This window comes from Podarcis melisellensis, assembly GCF_964234715.1.
Source record: "Podarcis melisellensis genome assembly, chromosome: 3".
NCBI classification, from domain to species: domain Eukaryota; kingdom Metazoa; phylum Chordata; class Lepidosauria; order Squamata; family Lacertidae; genus Podarcis; species Podarcis melisellensis.
In genome coordinates this window covers 2293569-2313706 of record NC_138530.1, presented here as the reverse complement: position 1 = coordinate 2313706, position 20138 = coordinate 2293569, and the positions used below count along the sequence as shown (strand labels likewise).

Here is a 20138-nt window from a genome sequence, read left to right as displayed (position 1 = left end):
TCTCCTTCCCCTGGCAATTGCTCTTCCACTTGGCTTCTGGTATCTCCAGGATTCCCACCAACCTCCAGCCATGAAGATCTTCTGCCTCCTCTCTGTTGCCGTCCTCTTCTTGATGCTGCTGGCTCCAGGTATGGCCTTCTTCTCAGCTGCTTCTTCTCTATGCTCCAGAACTCTCAGCTTTATTCACTTTAAACCTGACTCTGAACACCACTTGCTCTGACTCCCAAAGAGGTGGGATCTTGCCCCTCTGTCCTCCTGGAGAGTTTCCCAAATGGGATTCAGGTGGACCCTGCGAGAAGAGGATGCTGGACTGGATGGGCCCCCTTTGGCTAGATCCACCAGTCAGTCTCTTCTTATTACCTCATTCATGTGATCCAAGGAAGCTCTTGCTTTCAAATCTGCAATAATGTACTTCAGCAAACTCAGCTTTGCAGTGGACAAAAGAACGGGCCAGTTTCCTGGGCAAGGGGGCTTCTCTCTCCCAGTTTGCCAGTGGCCTCCCAGGGAAGCCAGTGACTCTGACGCAGCCTTCCCTACCACCTTGGCCCAGACCCTGTCCTGAAGGTGCAGGGAGGCAGCAGAAGGGACTGACTCTCTGCTCCAGCCCTGCATTCTTCCTGCACCAGCTTTCCCCAACCTGGTGCCCTCCGGGTGTCCAAGCCAGCGGGGCTGTTGTGGAAGAAGTTGTGGAAGGTGTGGAAGGTGTAGAAAGTCAGGCCTGAGAGACAGAGCCTTCAATGTCTTCTTTTTCTTCCTCCAGATTTCACTAGAGCCCAAGCTAATTGCAGGCCGAGATGTCAAAGGCTGAGAGGGATACTGCGATTAAGGTGCCGTCCGTCCGAACGGCCATTATTCCTGTGTCCTCCCTGGGTGTGTTGCCGTGGAGGTGAGTTAAATCAAATCTTAGTTTTCCTCGAAAATTTGTCAGCGGTGTTTCATGACCCCAAATGCATGTGACTCATGTATCTGTTTCCCACCTACTCCACTTCTCTCTTAATCTTTACAAGCACTGTGAGGGGGAACAATATTAGTGTGCACACTGGGGGGTGACAACCCTTTCCCCTCCCCTTGCTGCCCCCATGAAAGCTCTCTGACCCCTCAGCCATAACTCCCCTTAGCCTGGAAAGGAATGCCTCCATTGGCTGAAAGGACAGCTCTTCCTGGTGTGAGAGGGTGGGGGCTCAGTCACTGACCCTCCTCAAATAGCAAAGACAACCTGTGTGAAACGTCCCTGTGAAGGTGGTTATTGAATCACAGAATTGTAGGGTTGGAAGGGAAAGAGTTCAGTGCACACCAACACAATGATCTCCTCAAATGTGTCCTCTCTTGGGGTTGCTGTTCACATAAGGAAGACGAAGGAAAAAGTACCTCATTTAAAAAAAAAGTGTGTATGGCAGCCAAGCCCTGCTCAAATTCCCCCAAGTGCATACATGAAATGCTCAGAGGTTTCTCCTACTATCATAGAATAGAAATGTAGCATTGGGAGGGACTGAAGTGGTCATCTAGTCCAACCCTCTGCAAAACAGGCCTTCTGTGTGCAGTTTGAACTCTGACAATGAGGCATCTAATCATAGCCTGCATTTTTATCAAGGCTGATATATTAATCAGAATCTGTATTTTAAAATGAGCTTAAAGATTTTCAAATGTTTCATGCCAGGAAGACCAGCTGCCTAAGAACCTTGGCAAGATGTTTATTCTTCTGGACAAGGGGCCCCTTGATTTATAGCAGAAAACAATTCTCAAAGTCGTAAAAAGGGAATTACAGGCTAAGAGCAAGGTTACACTGACTCTACAAATTAAGCTTGGTAAATAGTAAAATGAGCCATATCTTCTTCCTAAGGTTAAAAAGGCCAAGAGGAAATGGAAAAGAAAGCAACTGGCTGGAGAATGGGGTGTAAACAGAAGAAGAGGCTTTTTTCCTATTTTATTTTGAGGCTGTAAACTGTTCCTTTTTACTTTGAGAAGGTTTATTCTGTTAAAAGGCTACCTATTATAATGTATTAAATATATTAGCTTAAATGTAATTATGCAAAGGATCTAGAAAGAAAGAAATGTTAAATTCTTATTTCATAGAATCATGGTTATAGGAGACCAGAGGGGCAAATGAGCCCAGCCCCCTGCCAGACAGGAGACGCCATCGAGCACTCCTGATATATAGTTGTCAGGCCTTTGTTTAAAGACCTCCAAAAGGAGATCTTTCATTGATGATGCATGAGAATGTGAACTCAAGATCCTTGACATCTGTTAAAGATAAAAATTTAAAACTATTAACAATCTGTTTTGGAGGGCAATAGGGCAAGGAGGGCAAGAGGTGAGCTGGTAATTAAGGTTCCTTGTTGAGATAAATGTAAGATAAATGACTACTTATTTGTCATTTATAGATAGAAGAATATATAGCTTTTGTCTCCCATAAAAGGTAATATGAAATGGGTGTATCTTTTGTGATTGGTTCTAGCAAACAGCCAATGGGAATTTCAACCAGGCTGATTGGACAGAGGCAGCCAAAGGAGGAGCAAGGAGGCTGGGCTGAGGGAATATAAGTGCTGGCCATAATGGCAGGAGCCCAGGCCAGAGCTTGGTAACCATATACCACTGTGCCTCTCATTTATTTGTCTGACAAATAAATTATTATTTTAATTTCTCTATTGCTGCGTTGAATATTTCATTCCAGCTAAGCGTTAACCACAAGCAGGGTGCTACAACAACAGCAGCTCTTCTGCCTCCCAGTTGGAGTCACTGGTCTGGGTTTTCAGAGCCACCAACAGCACAGGTTATAATAGTGTTTTCTCTCACAGGATACTAACTCTGCAGATCTCTGGTGCAAGACATCTGGTGAAAGGAAGACCACCCTGCTCTCCTCTGATGTGCAGCTGCCTCGACCTCACCCCCATCTTTGCTGGGGAAGAAACCGCTTTGCTTGATGCTGCTGAAGGCGATGCTGGGAAGGAGTCAAGAGGGAGCCATCCTGTCTGCCTGTTTACTCATGAGTAAGCCCCACTGTGGCCAGAGGCCCTGACTCCTTAGTAAATGGGCTCGGGGTTGGAGCTTGGATTTGGTTTGCCTGCAAAAATGCTTTATCTTTTTCTTTTTAATAAATGCAAGCATTGGAAACCTTTGTGTTGTTTCATGTTGTAAAAACGTTTGCTGGGCTGAGGGTATTTTTTTGGTCACACTCCAATATCATTTCTCTCTCTCTCTCTCTCTGCCAGTCAGTGGTGCCATCCAGGCTTTGTGGTTCTTTTCCAAACATGGCTTTGCACAAGGGCATTTCTCACATTGTAGGCCCCCACCTCTCCCTGGGGTCTCCCTGCCCCTCCTCCTGCCCCTTTCTCTGTCTCTCTCCTCCAACTGTCCTGCTTCCTTGGGCATCTGCACAGAGAAGGGTGTTTTACAAAGAGGCATTGAGCAAAACTGGAAAAGCTAGGAGACATACCTGCAGCAATTCTGCCATGAAAATATTGATATTCTATTCAGTAGTAGTAGTAGTAGTAGTAGTAATGATAATAATAGTGGGCTGGGGAAACTCAGCCAGATGGGCGGGGTATAAATAATAAATGATTATGATTATGATTATATTATACTTCACCCATCTGACTGGGTTTCCCCAGCCACTCTGTGTGGCTCAAATATATATATATATACACAAAAACACCATAACACATTAAACTATAAAGAACCACCCTATACAGGACTGCCTTCCGATGGCTCTGGGGCCACACTCTCCAATATTTCTCTGATGGAAATGGGGATCATCTTAGGAAAAGATGGACATTCCGAGATCAAGTCAGATTAAACTGGAGAGCTTTTGTAAATCCAAGCGGAAATGCTGGCACAAGAAATGGATCTGGAGTTCTGTGGTCTGTAGCCCTAGGCACGTGATTTGAGGGGGCATGAGCCAGATGCCCCCATGCAAGGATCCTCGCCTTGCCTACTTCTGGGCATCTCTGCCCATTGGAGCCCAGCCTGGCCTTGCTACTGGGACCCTGGCCCCATGCTAAATGGCCGCCCAGGCAGTGTTGGGGGAGTGCACCTACCAGGTTGCTATCAAAGGGTTAAAAGAGTAGCAGAAACGCTCTAATCACTGAGCAGCTGGAGGTCATTAGGCTTCCAGGAACATGAGTCTGTATAAATAGTCCCCCTGTTTGTTTGTTCTTCCCCTTCTCCCTTTTGGGTGTGTGTTTTGCTGAGATGTGTGGTTCGTCGCCAGGATTGTTTTTTGGTGTTTTGTAAATAAACCTTATTTTGATTTACAAACCGCATGCTCCAGGACTCCTTTTTGGGAAGATGCTGCCTCTCCTGCCCTTCTTAGCTGCTGCGCGAAATCCTCTGCCGTGGTGAGACTTTTAAAGAAGGAAGTGCACTGGGCATTTACATTAAACTAATTAAAGTTTAATGGGACAGGTTATGGATGTTTGTACGTCAAGAAGGAGATAAGGAGAGCAGTTCAGAGTGATTTATTCAAGGACTGGAGTGAAGACAGAAGCGGTTGCCGACAACGAAAGCCTCCAAAGCAGCTTGAGTCCTGCAACGTGCCTAGAAAAGTTTTAAAGAGGCACTGCGCAGTTTGTACTCGCTGGAAGACGTCTGATTCCTCAAGGAGCCACCTCAGCAGCTGGGAGACGGTCTACAGGTGTGTGAGTATCGTTCCTAAGCCCCAGGGAGGATGGCAGAGTCCCAGGAAAGTTTTACTGTCCCGTTTACGCGACTCAATGGGAAAAATTGGCAAGATTGGAAGGCTAGAGTAAGGGTTTGGTTGCAAGCAAAAGAGTTGTGGAGCTGTACTGAAGCACCGCCTTTACAGGCAGCTGCAGACGCGTCTGCAGAAGCCAAAGCAGCAGCAGCAGCTTCACAGAAACGCGACAGGAAAGCCCAAGGTCTACTAGTTTTGGCAGTGGGACTAGAGCAAATGCCTTATGTTTCTGAGTTAAAGAACACGCATGAGGTCTGGACGGTTCTGCAGCGGTTAAATTCCAGAAACACTGCGGGGGCCAAGATCCATGCTACAAGATGTTTGTTTGATTTACGTCTCCAACCGGGAGCGTGTGTGAAAGAACATATTGCCAAAATGGTGTCTGCCTTTAATCAATTAAGACAGCTGGGCATTCCTTTTTCTATGGAGCAGCAGTCATACATATTGTTGTCTTCTCTTGATAAAAGCTATGAGACTCTAGCTCTAACTTTGGAAGCTATGCCTTCAACTGAATTAACCCTTGAATACATTTCTTCTCGGCTTGCGGATGAACAGGATAAAAGGCAAAGAGAAAGAGGTTTGTCTTTAAAGGGGAGTTATGCTGTGCCTAAGAGTGTTGATGCGGAGTTTGAGCACACAGTAAATGCTTTTGCAGCTAGACACTGTTTTCGCTGTGGTTCCCCTTCCCACCTAATCAGGAATTGTCCACGTGAACCTGGTCAAGACAGCAACAAGGCCGTTACCCCTAGTTACCAGACAAGGAGTTCCAGGGGACGTCGAAGAAGAGGAGGAGGTCGTGGCTACTCCCACAGCACACAGCACATGGCTTCAGCAATGGCGTTGATGCAAGGGCGTGGCCAAGGCAGCAATCTACGCTGGTTGATCGACAGTGGTGCATCTCACCACCTGGTGGCGCCATCTAGTGTACGTTTGCAGAATTGCAGACATTTGCAAACCCCTAAAGTTGTGACTATGGCAGATTCAACTAAACGTTCCTTAGAGACTGTAGGCACAGTGTTCTTGAATTGTTTGCAAACAGAAATTGATGCCTACGTGCTAAAGGGACTGAAGGGGTGTATTTTGTCTGTGTCAGAACTTGATAGAAATGGGTTTAAAACTGTGTTTGAAAATGGGGTTTGCACTATTTCAAAGAATAACGTATCTCTTTTGCAGGTGGAATGCAGAAATGGGTTATATTATTTTGAGACAAGTCCAGATGAAGTTGAACAGGTTCATGCTGGTTGTGTGAACACGCCTACCCATAATTCTTGTGTCCATTTATGGCACCGCCGTTTAGGGCATATTAATTTTCAGTATGTTAAAAGGCAACCTGAATTATCAGAAGGGTGCAAATTGAACAAATGTACTAAGTATTTGGATTGTACTGCATGCAAAAGTGCGAAGGTTCATAGATGCAGCTATCCCAGTTCAGATAGGAAATCTGACAAAGTATTCCAACTTGTGCATATGGACCTATGTGGCCCAATGCCTGTTGCTAGCATGGGAGGTTCGAAGTATGCACTGTGTCTCTCTGATGACAAAACAAAGGTTACATGGTTTTTTCCTCTCAAAACAAAAGCAGATACTGCAGAAACAGTTAAAAATTGGGTTCATGCGGTAGAACTTGAATTCGGTACTAGAGTACTTGCTTTTCAGACAGACAGAGGGTCAGAATTTACCGGGTCTGTGTTGCAGAATTTCTTTAAGAAAAAGGGAATTAAGCATCGTCTGTCTACACCTTATTCCCCCCAAGAAGGAGGCGTGGCCGAACGTAAAAATAGGGTTCTGCAAGAGTTGGCAAACTCTATGTTGTTTGATGCTAAACTTCCTCAGAGTTACTGGGCGGAAGCCTGGCAGGCGGCTACTCATATTCTGAACCGAGTATATAATTCGGTAATTGATACTACGCCTTATTTTGCTTTATATGGGAAGAAGCCCAAAGTTAATTACTTTCGGGTGTTTGGATCTCAAGCCTATGTACTTATCCCAAAAGCGTTAAGGAAAAAGGGAAGTCCAAGGGCTAGGAAACTCATCTTTTGCGGGTACGAACCACATGCCAAATCTTGGAGGTTTGTGGACCCAGGTGGGGATACTACAAGAGTGGTCCTCAGTAGGAGCGCTGATTTTTGTGAGCAGTCCGGATGGACTCACTTACACGCTAACCCTGACATTTTGAGAGATGATTTAGGCATTCATGCTGAGAAAGAAAGTCCAGAGAGTGATGAGCCAGAAGGGGATGGTGCACATGGTTCAGATGCAGATTCTGATCAGGCACGAGGTTCTTCTCCTAAGGTAGAAAAGCCAGAATCTAGGAGTGCTCCAACTTCGCCAGTCAGTAGGCCTAGCAGACAGCAAAAGCAAAGCAGGTCACCTGCAACACCAAGCCCAAGGGAGGTATCTAAACGGAGGTCTTTATCCCTAGGGGCGCGTCCAGACATAAAGTCTGAGACAGATTCTGACAGCCAACGGTCAGAGGGGGCACAAGAGGAGCAATTGCGCAGGTCAAAACGCGCCACGAAGGGCAAGCCGCCAGAGCGGTTTAAGGTGACAAGTGTATACGTAAATATGGCACAGTGTGAGCCAGAAAGCTATATGGAAGTACAACAGCTTCCAAGCTCAGAAGCCGTAAAGTGGCAGGAAGCAATGGAAAAAGAGATGGCTTCAATGAAGTCTCTCGGTGTGTTTACAAGTACAGAGCTTCCGAAAGGGCAACAAGCTGTAGGTTGTCGATGGGTATATCGTTTAAAGCCCACAACTACTGAAGAGTTGCAATATAAAGCCCGACTAGTTGCAAAAGGGTTTTCGCAGCGCAAAGGTGTTCACTATTTTCAAATCTATGCCCCTACTTCAAGATCGGAGTCATTAAGAATGCTTCTAGCCTCTTCAGCTAAGAAGGGAAATAAGCTGTTTCATTTTGATGTCAATGTGGCTTATTTAAATGCAGACTTACAGGAGGAAGTCTATATGACACCACCACCAGGTTTTGAAGGAGACAAGCCAAACCAGGTCTGGCGCCTACACAAATCCATTTATGGGTTGAAACAGTCCGCCCGTAATTGGAATTCCTGCTTAAACGATGCTCTAGAGAGCATGAGGTTCAGAAAGAGCGCAGCAGATGCGTGTCTTTATCTAAAAGGCTCGGGATGTGAACAAGAAGCAGTTTTGATATTTGTTGACGATTTATTATACAGTGGAAAGGATGATAAACTTGCACAACAATTTGCCACAAAGCTTGGAGAAAGGTTTCAGATAAAATCACTAGGCAATGTATCTGTTTATCTAGGAGTTAAAATTCAGCAAGATGAAAATGGTAACTATTGGCTTAGCCAAGAAGCTAAAATCCAGCAGTTGCTGGAAAGGTTTAAAATGAACAACTGTGCTGGTGTTAAAACCCCAATGGAGTTAAGTTACACAAAGGATGCTCAAACTGAGCAAAAGGCAGAGTTCTGTAATCCCGGGGTTTACCAGTCAGCGATAGGCAGTCTACTCCACATTGCACAGTGGACTCGGCCCGATATAACATATGCTGTCAACATGCTGTGTAGACAAGCTGAAAAACCATCAATGCATGCTTGGCAAGGAGTAAAAAGAGTTTTAAGGTATCTCCAAACTACCAAAAGCTTTCGCTTAAAACTATCAGCAGAGGGCAGCACACAACTTGAATGTTGGGCCGACAGCAGTTGGGCAGATGCTGGACCAGATAGAAAATCAGTGTCAGGAATGGCGATAAAATTTGGAAATGCACTAATTGGTTGGAGATCAAGAAAACAATCACTTATAGCTTTAAGTTCAACTGAATCTGAGTTCAATGCGTTATCAGATATATGTAGAGAACTGGAATTTTATAAGCAACTGGTACAAGAATTGTTTGGAGAATGTTCCCTACCTATCAGAGTGTGGGAAGACAATCAACCTTGTATTAAACTAGCTAAATCAGGTCAATTCAAGGCGCACACAAAACACTTGGATATCCGTTATCAAAATGTATGCCAAAGTGTAAAACAAGGTTTAATTGAACTAAAGTATTGTCCAAGCCAAGAAAATCTCGCAGACGGTTTTACAAAAGCTTTGAGTCCGCAATCTCATAAATGTTTCTGTTCAGGTTTAAATTTGTATTAAGGTTGGTACAGCTCAGTGTTACGAGCGAGAGGGGGTGTTGCTATCAAAGGGTTAAAAGAGTAGCAGAAACGCTCTAATCACTGAGCAGCTGGAGGTCATTAGGCTTCCAGGAACATGAGTCTGTATAAATAGTCCCCCTGTTTGTTTGTTCTTCCCCTTCTCCCTTTGGGTGTGTGTTTTGCTGAGATGTGTGGTTCGTCGCCAGGATTGTTTTTTGGTGTTTTGTAAATAAACCTTATTTTGATTTACAAACCGCATGCTCCAGGACTCCTTTTTGGGAAGATGCTGCCTCTCCTGCCCTTCTTAGCTGCTGCGCGAAATCCTCTGCCGTGGTGAGACTTTTAAAGAAGGAAGTGCACTGGGCATTTACATTAAACTAATTAAAGTTTAATGGGACAGCTATGGCCAGGCAGACTGCCCCCTTGGTGTGGGCAGGTGAGAAGGGAGCACAGCACGGCCCTGTGAACCCTCTGTGCCCCATGCCTGCCCAGCAGCGATGGAGTCTAGAGTTGGGCTAGTGGGAAGTGTTTTGTTCACCCCCTGTGCCCAGGTCCTGGTCCCACCTGCAGAGCACCCACCTGCCAGGGGAAATCAAAAGATGCCATGCCACTGTGAGCAGAGAGCAAGACCCAAACCAACAGATTCACTTTGTGAGTTGTTCAATGGTGGAACAGAGCCCTTCAGAAGGTGCCGGATTCTCCTTTGCAGGAGGTTGAATGGGCAGCTGTCAGGGATGCTATAGCTGTGATGCCAGCACTGCAGGGGGTTGGACTAGGTGATCCTTGGTGTCCCTTCTGTGAACCTATGATTCTGTGGTCTTTGGCTGGGCCTTGGCACGTGCCCCTCAGGGCTTGCTACATCCATCCTGCAAACAACGGTTGGCATCCCACAAGATTTCATCAGTCCTCCAGTCACCTATAAGTAGAGGGACCTCTCCTTCCCCTGGCAATTGCTCTTCCACTTGGCTTCTGGTACCTCCAGGATTCCCACCAACTTCCAGCCATGAAGATCTTCTGCCTCCTCTCTGTGGCCGTCCTCTTCTTGATGCTGCTGGCTCCAGGTATGGCTTCTTCTCAGATGCTTCTTCTCTGAGCAGCTTCTCAGGTCTTCTCTGTATTCAATTTAAACCTGCCTCTGAACTCACTTGCTGTAACTCCCAAAGAGGTGGGAACTTGCCCCTCTGTCTTCCTGGAGAATATCCCAAATGGGGCTTTAGGTGGACCCTGGGAGAAGAGGATGCTGGACTGGATGGGCCCCCTTTGGCCAGATCCACCAGCCAGTCTCTTCTTATTACCTGCTTTATGTGATCCACGGAAGCTCTTGTTTTCAAATCTGTAATTATGCGCTTCAGTAAACTCAGCTTTCTGATGGGTAAAAGAACGGGCCAGTTTCCTGGGCAAGGGGGCTTCTTTCTCCCAGTTTGCCAGTGGTCGCCCAGTGAAGCCAGTGTCTCTGACGCAGCCTTCCCTACCACCTTGGCTCAGACCCTGTCCTGAAGGTGCAGGGAGGCAGCAGAAGGGACTGACTCTCTGCTCCAGCCCTGCATTCTTCCTGCACCAGCTTTCCCCAACCTGGTGCCCTCCGGGTGTCCAAGCCAGTAGGGCCGTTGTGGAAGAAGTTGTGGAATGTGTAGAAGGACAGTCCTGTGAGACAGAGCCTTCAATGTCTTCTTTTTCTTCCTCCAGATTTCACCAGAGGCCAACGTTCTTGCCGTCAGAGATGTCAACAGCAGGGAGGGATACTGCAAAATGTTAGGTGCCGGCCGCCCCTAACGCTACTATTTAATTGTCCTATTCGTCCCTTGGTGTGCTGCCGTAGAGGTGAGTTAAATCAAATCTTAGTTTTCCTCGAAAATTTGTCAGCTATGTTTCATGCATGTGACTCATATCTCTGTCCTCCCCACTCCACTTCTCCCTTAATCTTTACATCCACTGTGAGCTGGAACAATATTAGTGTGCACACTGGGGGATTACAACCCTTTCCCCTCTCCTTGCCGTCCCCATGAAAGCTCTCTGACCCCTCAGGCACAAGTCCCCTTAGCCTCCCTTGGCTCAAAGAACAGCTCTTCCTGGTGTGAGAGGGTGGGGGCTCAGTCACTGACCCTCTTCAAATAGCAAAGGCAGCCTGTGTGAAACATCCCAGTGAAGGTGGTTATTGAATCACAGAATTGTAGAGTTGGAAGGGAAAGAGTTAAATGCACACCAATGCACACCAACACAATGATCTCCTCAAATGTGTCCTCTCGTGGGGTTGCTGTTCGCATAAAGAAGGAGGAAAAAGAACCACATTAGAAAAAGAGTGTGTATGGCAGCCAACCTCCGTTCAAATTCCCCCAAGTGCATACATGAAATGCGCAAAGGTCTCTCCTACTATGATAGAATAGAAATGTAGTGTTGGGAGGGACCTAAGGGGTCATCTAGTCCAACCCTCTGCAAGACAGACCCTCTGTGTGCATTTTGAACTCTGACAACAGCAGCTCTTCTGCCTCCCAGTTGGAGTCACTGGTTTGGGTTTTCTGAACCACCACCAACACCCGTTTTAATAGTGTTTTCTCTCACAGGATACTAACTCTGCAGATCTCTGGTGCAAGACCTCTGGTGAAAGGAAGACCACCCTGCTCTCCTCTGATGTGCAGCTGCCTCGACTGCACCCCCATCTCTGCTGGGGAAGAAACCGCTTTGCTTTATGCTGCTGAAGGTGATGCTGGGAAGGAGTCAAGAGGGAACCGTCCTGTCTGCCTGTTTACTCATGAGTAAGCCCCATTGTGGCCAGTGGGGCCTGACTCCCTATTAAATGGGCTCCGGGATTGGAGCTTGGATTTGGTTTGCCGAAAAAAATGCTTTAGCTTCTTCTTTTTAATAAATGCAAGCATTGGAAACCTCTGTGTTGGTTCATGGTGTGGAAACGTGTGCTGGGTAGAGGGGACTTTTTTGGTCAGGTTCTCAAACCCTTTCTCTCTCTCTCTCTCTCTCTCTCTCTCTCTCTCTCTCTCTCTCTCTCTCTCTCTCTCTCTCTCTCTCTGCCAGTCAGTGGTGCCATACAGGTTTTGTGGTTCTTTTCCAAACATGGTTTTGCACAAGGGCATTTCTCACATTGTAGGCCCCCACCTCTCCCTGGGGTCTCCCTGCCCCTCCTCCTGCCCCTTTCTCTGTCTCTCTCCTCCAACTATCCTGCTTCCTTGGGTAGCTGCACAGAGAAGGATGTTTCAGAAACAGGAATTGAGCAGAGCCGGAAAAGTTTGGGGACATACGCTGCAACATTTCTGCCATGAAAATAGGGACATTCTATTCATTATTAGTAGTAGCAGCAGCAGCAGCAGCAGCAGTAGTAGTAGTAGTAGTAATAGTAATAACACGCCACCCATCTGACTGCATTGTCCCAGCCTCTCTGTGTGGCTCAAATATATATACAAAAACATCATAACACATTAAACAATAAAGAACCATCCTATACAGGACTGCCTTCCGATGGCTCTGGGGTCACATAACTCCACACTCTCCAACATTTCTCTGATGGAAATGGGGATGTCCTTGGGAAATCAGATCAACTGGGAGAGCTTCTGTAAGTCCAGGACTGTTCCTGGAAGATGGGGACACTTGGAAGGTTGGAGGGGCCTGGAGGAAGAAGAAGGGGGTGATGAAGGAGAAGGTGGGAAGGGAGAGCCTTGTGGACAGGACCAGCCCAAGACATTTGAGCCCCTGAGGCAAACCACAAAATGGTGCTTTCCAGCCCCCACCCAGGGAAGAAGGGGTGAGCTGAAATTAGGATCAAGGGGGAGGATATCAGCCTCCGAGTCACCAAGATGCATTTCTTCGAGGATGAAACTGGTGCCCGTGTGGATCCTGCCACCCAAGAAGGGCACTGCCCGTTGCCTCATGAGTGGGCTGGCCTACCTGTTGATCTCTGTCCTTCATGGCAGGGAAGTCAGAGACAGAGAGGGTGGGAAGCTGAGCTCAGGGGAAGGAAGGCGATGAGTGGGGGGCAGCATGGACCACACAGCAAGGTTTCCCCCAGGCTTCTAGACAAGGCATGCATACCCCCCAACATTTCTTCAGTGAAAAGAGGGATGTCCTGTTCCATCATCAACGTCAACATCAGCATCATAATCATCATATTACTTATAAACCAACTGGGTTTCTCCAGCCACTCTGGGTGGTTTCCAACATATAGAAAAACACAATAAAAGAGCAAACATTTTTTGAAAAAAAAACACCCCTATACAGGACTGCCTTCAGGTGCCTTCTAAAGGGTGTGATATTTCTTATCTCCTTGGCTCAGAAGTTGCATAACCGCATCCCCTCCAACCTTTCTCTGATTAACATGCAAGAAGAAACGAGCAACATTTCTGGGATCAAGTGAGAAACTGGGATGGTTTCTGGAAATGCAGGACTGTCCCTGGAAAATAGGGACACTTGTAGGCATGGACATAGCCAGTGGGGGCGGGGGGCAGTTCCCCCACCCCAGATCAAGTAAAACAATAGAAATACTTAACTAACTGCCCCCCCGAAAAGTTCTTTCCTTCCAACAAAGTCTTGGCCCCACACCTGCAAACATTAATCCTGGCTACACCCATGTTTTGGGGGGGGGGGTCTGGGGATTCTGCAGAGGATCCTGCCCACTCTGGGACATGGTTTTCCTGCTCACACTCTGCCTTCAGAGCTGGTGTATTATCACATTTTCACAACCTGCTAGAAACAGAAGGAATACAGGAGCCCCACACAGCCCTGGTTGAAGATGGGGGTGCCTTTAAGTAATAGATCAGGGTTGCCACCACCACTGTCCAGAAGTGTCTTAGTGCACCTCAAAATGTGGTCGGCCAGCCCTGCTGGTTCTGATGAGTGTGCTGATGTGGTCTTCAGATAAAGGGCTGTACAGAAATCTAATGTATGATGACGACAACGACAACAACAACAACAACAGCAACAGCAATAGTAACTGTTCTCTTCCCTATCAGCTAGGGGATGAGGATGGTGGAATGGCTCACCTATTACTGCAGAGGAGCCCTTCACTTCATTGCAGCTCTTCCCACTTGCCTTATTCTTTTGAGACGCTGATAAGGACACTCCAGTGGCCAGCGAAGGTCCTAGTACTACAAAAAAAGCTGTCTAAACTCCTCTGTTAAATTCAACCCCTCCATGGGTGCAGCCAGAAAGCCCTTATGATCCTTCTCTACTCCTCTTGCTTGCAAGCAACTTGGCACATCAGTAACCTGTGAGGTGTTGACACCTGGAGGCTTAGGCAAAAAGGTTACTCATCTTGTTGTTGACCAGGGAGTTCCCTTCATCCCTTCCAATTCTTGGGGTCCTGAGGGTTAGGATCTAGACTAGGACCTTTGCTGGCCACTGGAGTGTCCTCATCTGCATCTCAACATTTCATCAGTCCTCCAGCCACCTATAAGTAGGGGGACCTCTCCTTCCCCTGGCAACTGCTCTTCCACTTGGCTTCTGGTACCTCCAGGATTCCCACCAACCTCCAGCCATGAAGATCTTCTGCCTCCTCTCTGTGGCCGTCCTCTTCTTGATGCTGCTGGCTCCAGGTATGGCCTTCTTCTCACATGCTTCTTCTCTGAGAAGGATCTTGCCCCGATGTTCTAGCCAGCAGGGCTATTGTGGAATAAATTGTGGAAGGTGTAGAAGGTCACCAGAGGCCAAATTCAATGGTGTACTGCCAAATGTCAAAAGCGAGGGGGAATAATAGAACGGAGGTGTACTCCACCCCGAAAGCTGCTTTTATATGTGCGGTTGCTACATGTGTTGCCGTTAAGGTGGTGTAGTAAAGTTGGTACTGTTTAGAAATCATTCCTTGGTCAAGTAAAAAGAGTGAGGCCTTGTGGGAACTCCATCAGCCACAAGGACCCTGGGAAAGAAGTTGTGTTTCTTTAAACTCCAGACTAGCTGGCTCCTTGGCGTGAAAGGTTTATTGGAATAAAGGAAGCCTTGATTTAATGAAAGGGCTAACACCTGGGTCTGAGAGTGTGAACATTCCCCCCCCCCTCCCCAATGATGCTATCTGTCCTTGAATTGCTTGGGAATGTGTATCTGGATAATTTCCACGGAAGGGAGGAAACCCTTTGATTTGAAGTTTGTATTCTAAATTGACCCAGCTGCCAAGGGGTAGATTGATTGACTAGCAAGCCGGTCATTGGTGAATTTAAAAATTAATTAAGACTTATGATTGGCTTGAGAGTTACGAGGCCAAGTGCGAATTGTGAATAAAAGATCAGGGAATTGTTTGAGAAGTTGCTCTCTGCCATTGCTCACTGCAATCTGCAAAGATGCCCGGCTGTGATGTCCCAAACTAATAGCCGTCGTTTCGTCTTTTGAAATGGAGATCTTCAAAAGCCTTCAGTTTGCGGATTCTTGAAAGGACTTCAACTATCCTATTTGTGTTAGACTTTGTGAGTATGTAAAGTTAGCTATACTATGCAACGTCTTTATTTTCTTATCTGTGACTTTCAAAAGAAGTGCCTGCTGTTTTAGCATGTTCCTTATGTTATTTTAAAATAAACTTTTAAGAAAAGAAACTGTTTTAGTTTGTGTGCTTTCCCGGGGGAATAGCTAAGTCCTAGCCTTACGCTTGGTTACGCTCTACCATAGAATTTCTGTCAGCAGGTCTGTGGAAACAGCTTGCGGAAGGGGGATAGCCAGGATAACGGGTCACAGCCTTCTCCCTGGGTTGTGATTCTGGGTCCCCTGGAATAGAGGGAGTGGTGGCAGCCCTACCGGGTCGAGTTTGTTTTGTTTTTGCAAAAAGTGATGTGCCTGCCAACCCTGCCCTGGGAGACCTGGTCTGGCCGGAGAGCAGAGACAGGTGAGGGAGGGGCAAGTGGCTTGGGTGGTAACATTACTACAGGTGGGTTAGATCAAATCTTAGCTGTGCCCTAAAAATAGTCAATGCTGTCTCTTGACCCCAAATACTTGACACTCATCGATCTGTTCCCCACCCCACCCCACCCCACCCCACCTCCCTCTCTTAACCTTTACAATCACTGTGAGTTGGAACAATATTAGCGTGTGCACAGGGGGTTGAAATTCTTTCCTCTCCCCTGGCTGCCCCCATGAAAGTTCCCTGGCCCCTCAGGCACAACTCCCCTTAGCCTCCCTTGGCTCAAAGAACAGTTCTTCCTGGTGTGAGAGGGTGGGGGCTCAGTCACTGACCCTCCTCTAACAGTAAAGGCAACCTGTGTGAAACGTCCCTGTGAAGGTGGTTATTGAATCACAAAATTGTAGAGTTGGAAGGGAGAGAGTTCATTGCACACCAATGCACACTAACAATGATCTCCTCAAATGTGTCCTCTCCTGGGGTTGCTATTTGCATAATGAAGAAGAAGGAAAAAAGAAGCACATTAGAAAAAAAAGTGTGTATGGCAGCCAAGCCCTGCTCAACTCCCCCCAAGTGCATACATGAAATGCCCAGAGGTCTTCTCTTACAATCATAGAATAGAAATGTAGTGATGGGAGGGACCTAAGGGGTCATCTAGTCCAACCCTCTGCAAGACAGACCCTCTGTGTGCATTTTGAACTCTGACAACAGCAGCTCTTCTGCCTCCCAGTTGGAGTCACTGTCTGGGGTTTTCAGTACCACCACCAACACCCGTTTTAACAGCAACAGAGAGGAGGCAGAAGATCTTCATGGCTGGAGGTTGATGGGAATCCTGGAGGTACCAGAAGCCAAGTGGAAGAGCAATTGCCAGGGGAAGGAGAGGTCCCTCTACTTATAGGTGGATGGAGGCCTGTTGAAATCTTGAGGGATGCCAACCGTCGTTTGCAGGATGGATGTTACAAGCTCTGAGGGGCATGTGCCAAGCACCAGCCAAAGACCACAAAATCATAGGTTCACAGAAGGGACACCAAGGATCATCAGATTGAACCCTTGCAGTGCAGGCATCACAGCTATAGCATCCCTGACAGGTGCCCATCCAACCTCTGCTTAAAATCTTTTTTTAAAAAAAATATAATTTTTTTATTAAGATTTTCCAAATTAAAAACAAATTAGATCCAATTCATACACTTTCTTCCATAACCGAAGCCAGGACTTCCCCTTCCCGCCCCCAATTGCGTTCCAAATCTTCCGAATAAGCAATTAAATTCAACAAGTTTTTATCCCATGACTCACTTAACATCAATAACCCAATTTTTCCAAATTCCCATCCCCTAAGATCGATTTTTTCCCTTCCACGAGTTCCCCCTTTCAAAATTTTATAAAAAAAGAAAAAAAGATATAAAGATAAAAAATAATTTTACAACCTTTGGATTCCAAATTTCCCTCCCCCCTTTCTCTGTTGTGTTCCTTCTATCCCTTCATCCTAATGTCTTCCTGAAGTTCCTACCCGCTTAATCCATATCCCTCTAGTAGTTTGCCAGTCATATTTAATTACAAATGTCCGATCTTGGAAGGAGTCTGTCTCAAAAAGGGGCCCATTTTTTCTATCCAGATTTTTATATCCAGGGGTAAGAAACTCCCATTTAATTTCCATAAGCTTGTCAAATCTGGATGTCCCAAATGTTCCCAATTCTGTCCAGTTCATGATGTTTCCATATTCTTGTCATTCTCTCTCCTCCTTCTGTTTCCCTGTTTTCCCGCAAAAATGTTCTTTTTCCATGACCTTCTTATTTTCTGCAGAGGCTTGTTGTTCAGAAGCAAAACATTATGTCATGTCCCTTTCGTTTTCCAACTAAAGAATCCATTGTTTCCTGTAGTTTGTAGCCCTCTGTAGACAAAACAATGTTCCATTTCTGCAGTTCCCAAGAGATTAAAAGTTACAACTGTTCAGGTTTCCTGAGAAAAACACATGCAATGTCGCTCAGCTCCTCTAGGTGGATCGCAGTAACTAAGTTCCCTTCCAGATCAAATCCATTAGTCCAAATAGTTTGTAAATCCTTATTTGAAACAATTTATATACAATTTAAAACAAATGTAACCGGCAAAGTCCTCAAAGCAAAGTCCCTGCTTTATTCTTCCGTTTTGACAGCCTTTGACAGCTGTCAAAACTCCCGATGCTCTTCCCCAGGTAGTTTCGCGGATCACTCCAGGGATTCCGGGGGGGGGTTGTTTTTTTTAATACAAATTCCACTTTTCTCCTCCAGCACAGTCTTATAATTTTCCCTCGCAAAGTTGCTAATTCATGAAGATAAAGATACGCTCGATCTTAGTCGTTAAGTCCTTTGTTTTGGCTCTTCTACAATTAAGGGGTAGGCTGACTTCCTTTTTTCCACCTCCCCCGTTCGCTCCAGATTTTAAAAATTTATCCCTCTTTTTTAATCCATAATCCAATTACTCACGGGTTCTTCTTTTAGGTCCAGATTTTCAATAGAAGAAGTCAGCGCTCTCCGCCGGATGGCATGCGGCTGCGCTCGGCAGGGATAGCAGAGAACTCAAAGCACCACGCTTCTCCCCGGCACCCGATCCGTAGCCTTTAAAAAGGCTCCTTCACGAGCCGGGAGGGCGCTAACGGTGCCAGCCGAGTCTCCATGTCCACGGCCTCACTCTGGCCGTGGTTTTTGAGGGTCCCCGCATCGCCAGTGCGGTAGGACCCAGCCCCTGCCGAGCAGGCTCCCTCCGGAGCTCGGAGGGAGCCCGCCATTCGGCGATGGCGCCGACCCGGAAGTCTACCTCTGCTTAAAATCTTTGTGCAGAGGAGAATCCGGCACCTTCTGAAGGGCTCCCTTCCACCGTTGAACAACTCAGAAAGTGAATCTGTTGGTTTCTGTCTTGCTCTCTGCTCACATTGGCATGGCATCTTTAGATTTCCCCTGGCAGGTGGGTGCTCTGCAGGCGGGACCAGAAACTGGGCACAGAGGGTGAACAAAACACTTCCCGCTAGCCCAACTCTAGACCCCATCGCTGCTGGGCAGGCATGGGGCACTGAGGGTTCACAGGGCCGTGCTGTGCTACCTCCTCACCTTCCCACACCAAGGGGGGAGCCTGCCTGGCCATGGCAACTCCTGGCAGGCGCAACCCCCCCCCAACACTGGCTGGGCGGCCATTCAGCATGGGGCCAGGGTGCCTGCAGCAAGGCCAGACTGGGCTCCAATGGGCAGAGACGCCCAGCAGTAGGCAAATCGAGGATCTTTGTGTGGGGGCATCTGGCTCATGCCCCCTCAAAATCATGTGCCCGGGGCTACAGACCACAGAACTCCAGATCCATTTCTTGTGCCAGCATTTCCGCCTTGATTTACAAAAGCTCTCCAGTTTAATCTGACTTGATCTCGGTGTGGGATGTAAATACAGGAGCAGTCAATGACAACATTCCTAGAGTGTACATGTTAGAACATGGGGAGGGATGTCTGTCTAGCAAGCAGGTAAATTTCCGGGGGACGGACTTCCTCCGCATGTGACCAGAAGTGGGTGTGGCCTCACCTGTGCAGGTAAATGATAAAAGCACAGGGCAGGCAGCCATCTCTCTCTCTGCCATCTTCTTTCGATGAGGAAACATCTAAGGATGCTCTCTTGGCTCCCAGCCAAGAGAGGAGATAAGGACTATCTTGCTACAAGATAGATTCTAAATGTATTTTACCTTTTTAAGCTGTGTGCCTTCTGGGATCATATTGTGAACAGAATGTGAGTAAACTCTTTTATACTTTTATACAGACTGTGTTGCGTCTTTTATTTTAAGAGAGAACAAAGGGGAAATTACCAGAGTAATTATTATAGAGGTTCTAGCGAACCTGTGCACACGTTACCGTTGCGAACTTAAAGGGGAATGTCTATAAACTCTGCTGATATTTTGGGAACTTGTTAGCACAAGTTGGATAAGGATAAAATTAGCCAATATATCCTCTCCTGCACCACTGAACATTCCCACACACGGAATGTCCCACTTTTCCTAAGATGATCCCCATTTCCATCAGAGAAATGTTGGAGAGTGTGGAGTTATGTTACCCCTGAGCCATTGGAAGGCAGTCCTGTATAGGGTGGTTCTTTATAGTTTAATGTGTTATGATGATCTTGTATATATATTTGAGCCACACAGAGTGGCTGGGGAAACCCAGTCAGATGGCTGGAGTATTTATTATTTATACCCCACCCATCTGGCTGAGTTTCCCCAGCCCACTATTATTATTCTTATTATTGCTACTACTATTGCTACTATTATTGAATAGAACATCAATATTTTCCTGGCAGAATTGCTGCAGGTATGTCTCCTAGCTTTTCCAACTCTGCTCAATTCCTGTTTCTGAAACATCCTTCTCTGTGCAGCTGCCCAAGGAAGGAGGACAGTTGGAGGGGAGACACAGAGAAAGGGGCAGGAGGAGGGGCAGGGAGACCCCTGGGAGAGGTGGGGGCCTACAATGTGAGAAATGCCCTTGTGCAAAGCCATGTTTGGAAA

General features: G+C 46.8%; 3 long non-coding RNA genes across 3 annotated transcripts in view; all 3 read left to right on the top strand.

The window, feature by feature from the left end:
• The window catches only part of LOC309365984, a 119384-nt gene that overhangs the window by 70814 nt on the left and 28432 nt on the right, over positions 1-20138 (top strand). The window lies entirely within an intron of this gene.
• On the top strand, positions 35-3001 carry LOC309366040. Its single transcript, XR_014166432.1, has 3 exons — positions 35-128; positions 761-886; positions 2796-3001. It is a non-coding gene; the product is annotated as an uncharacterized lncRNA (long non-coding RNA).
• LOC309366070 lies at positions 9776-11563 on the top strand. Its single transcript, XR_014166465.1, has 3 exons — positions 9776-9869; positions 10495-10629; positions 11370-11563. It is a non-coding gene; the product is annotated as an uncharacterized lncRNA (long non-coding RNA).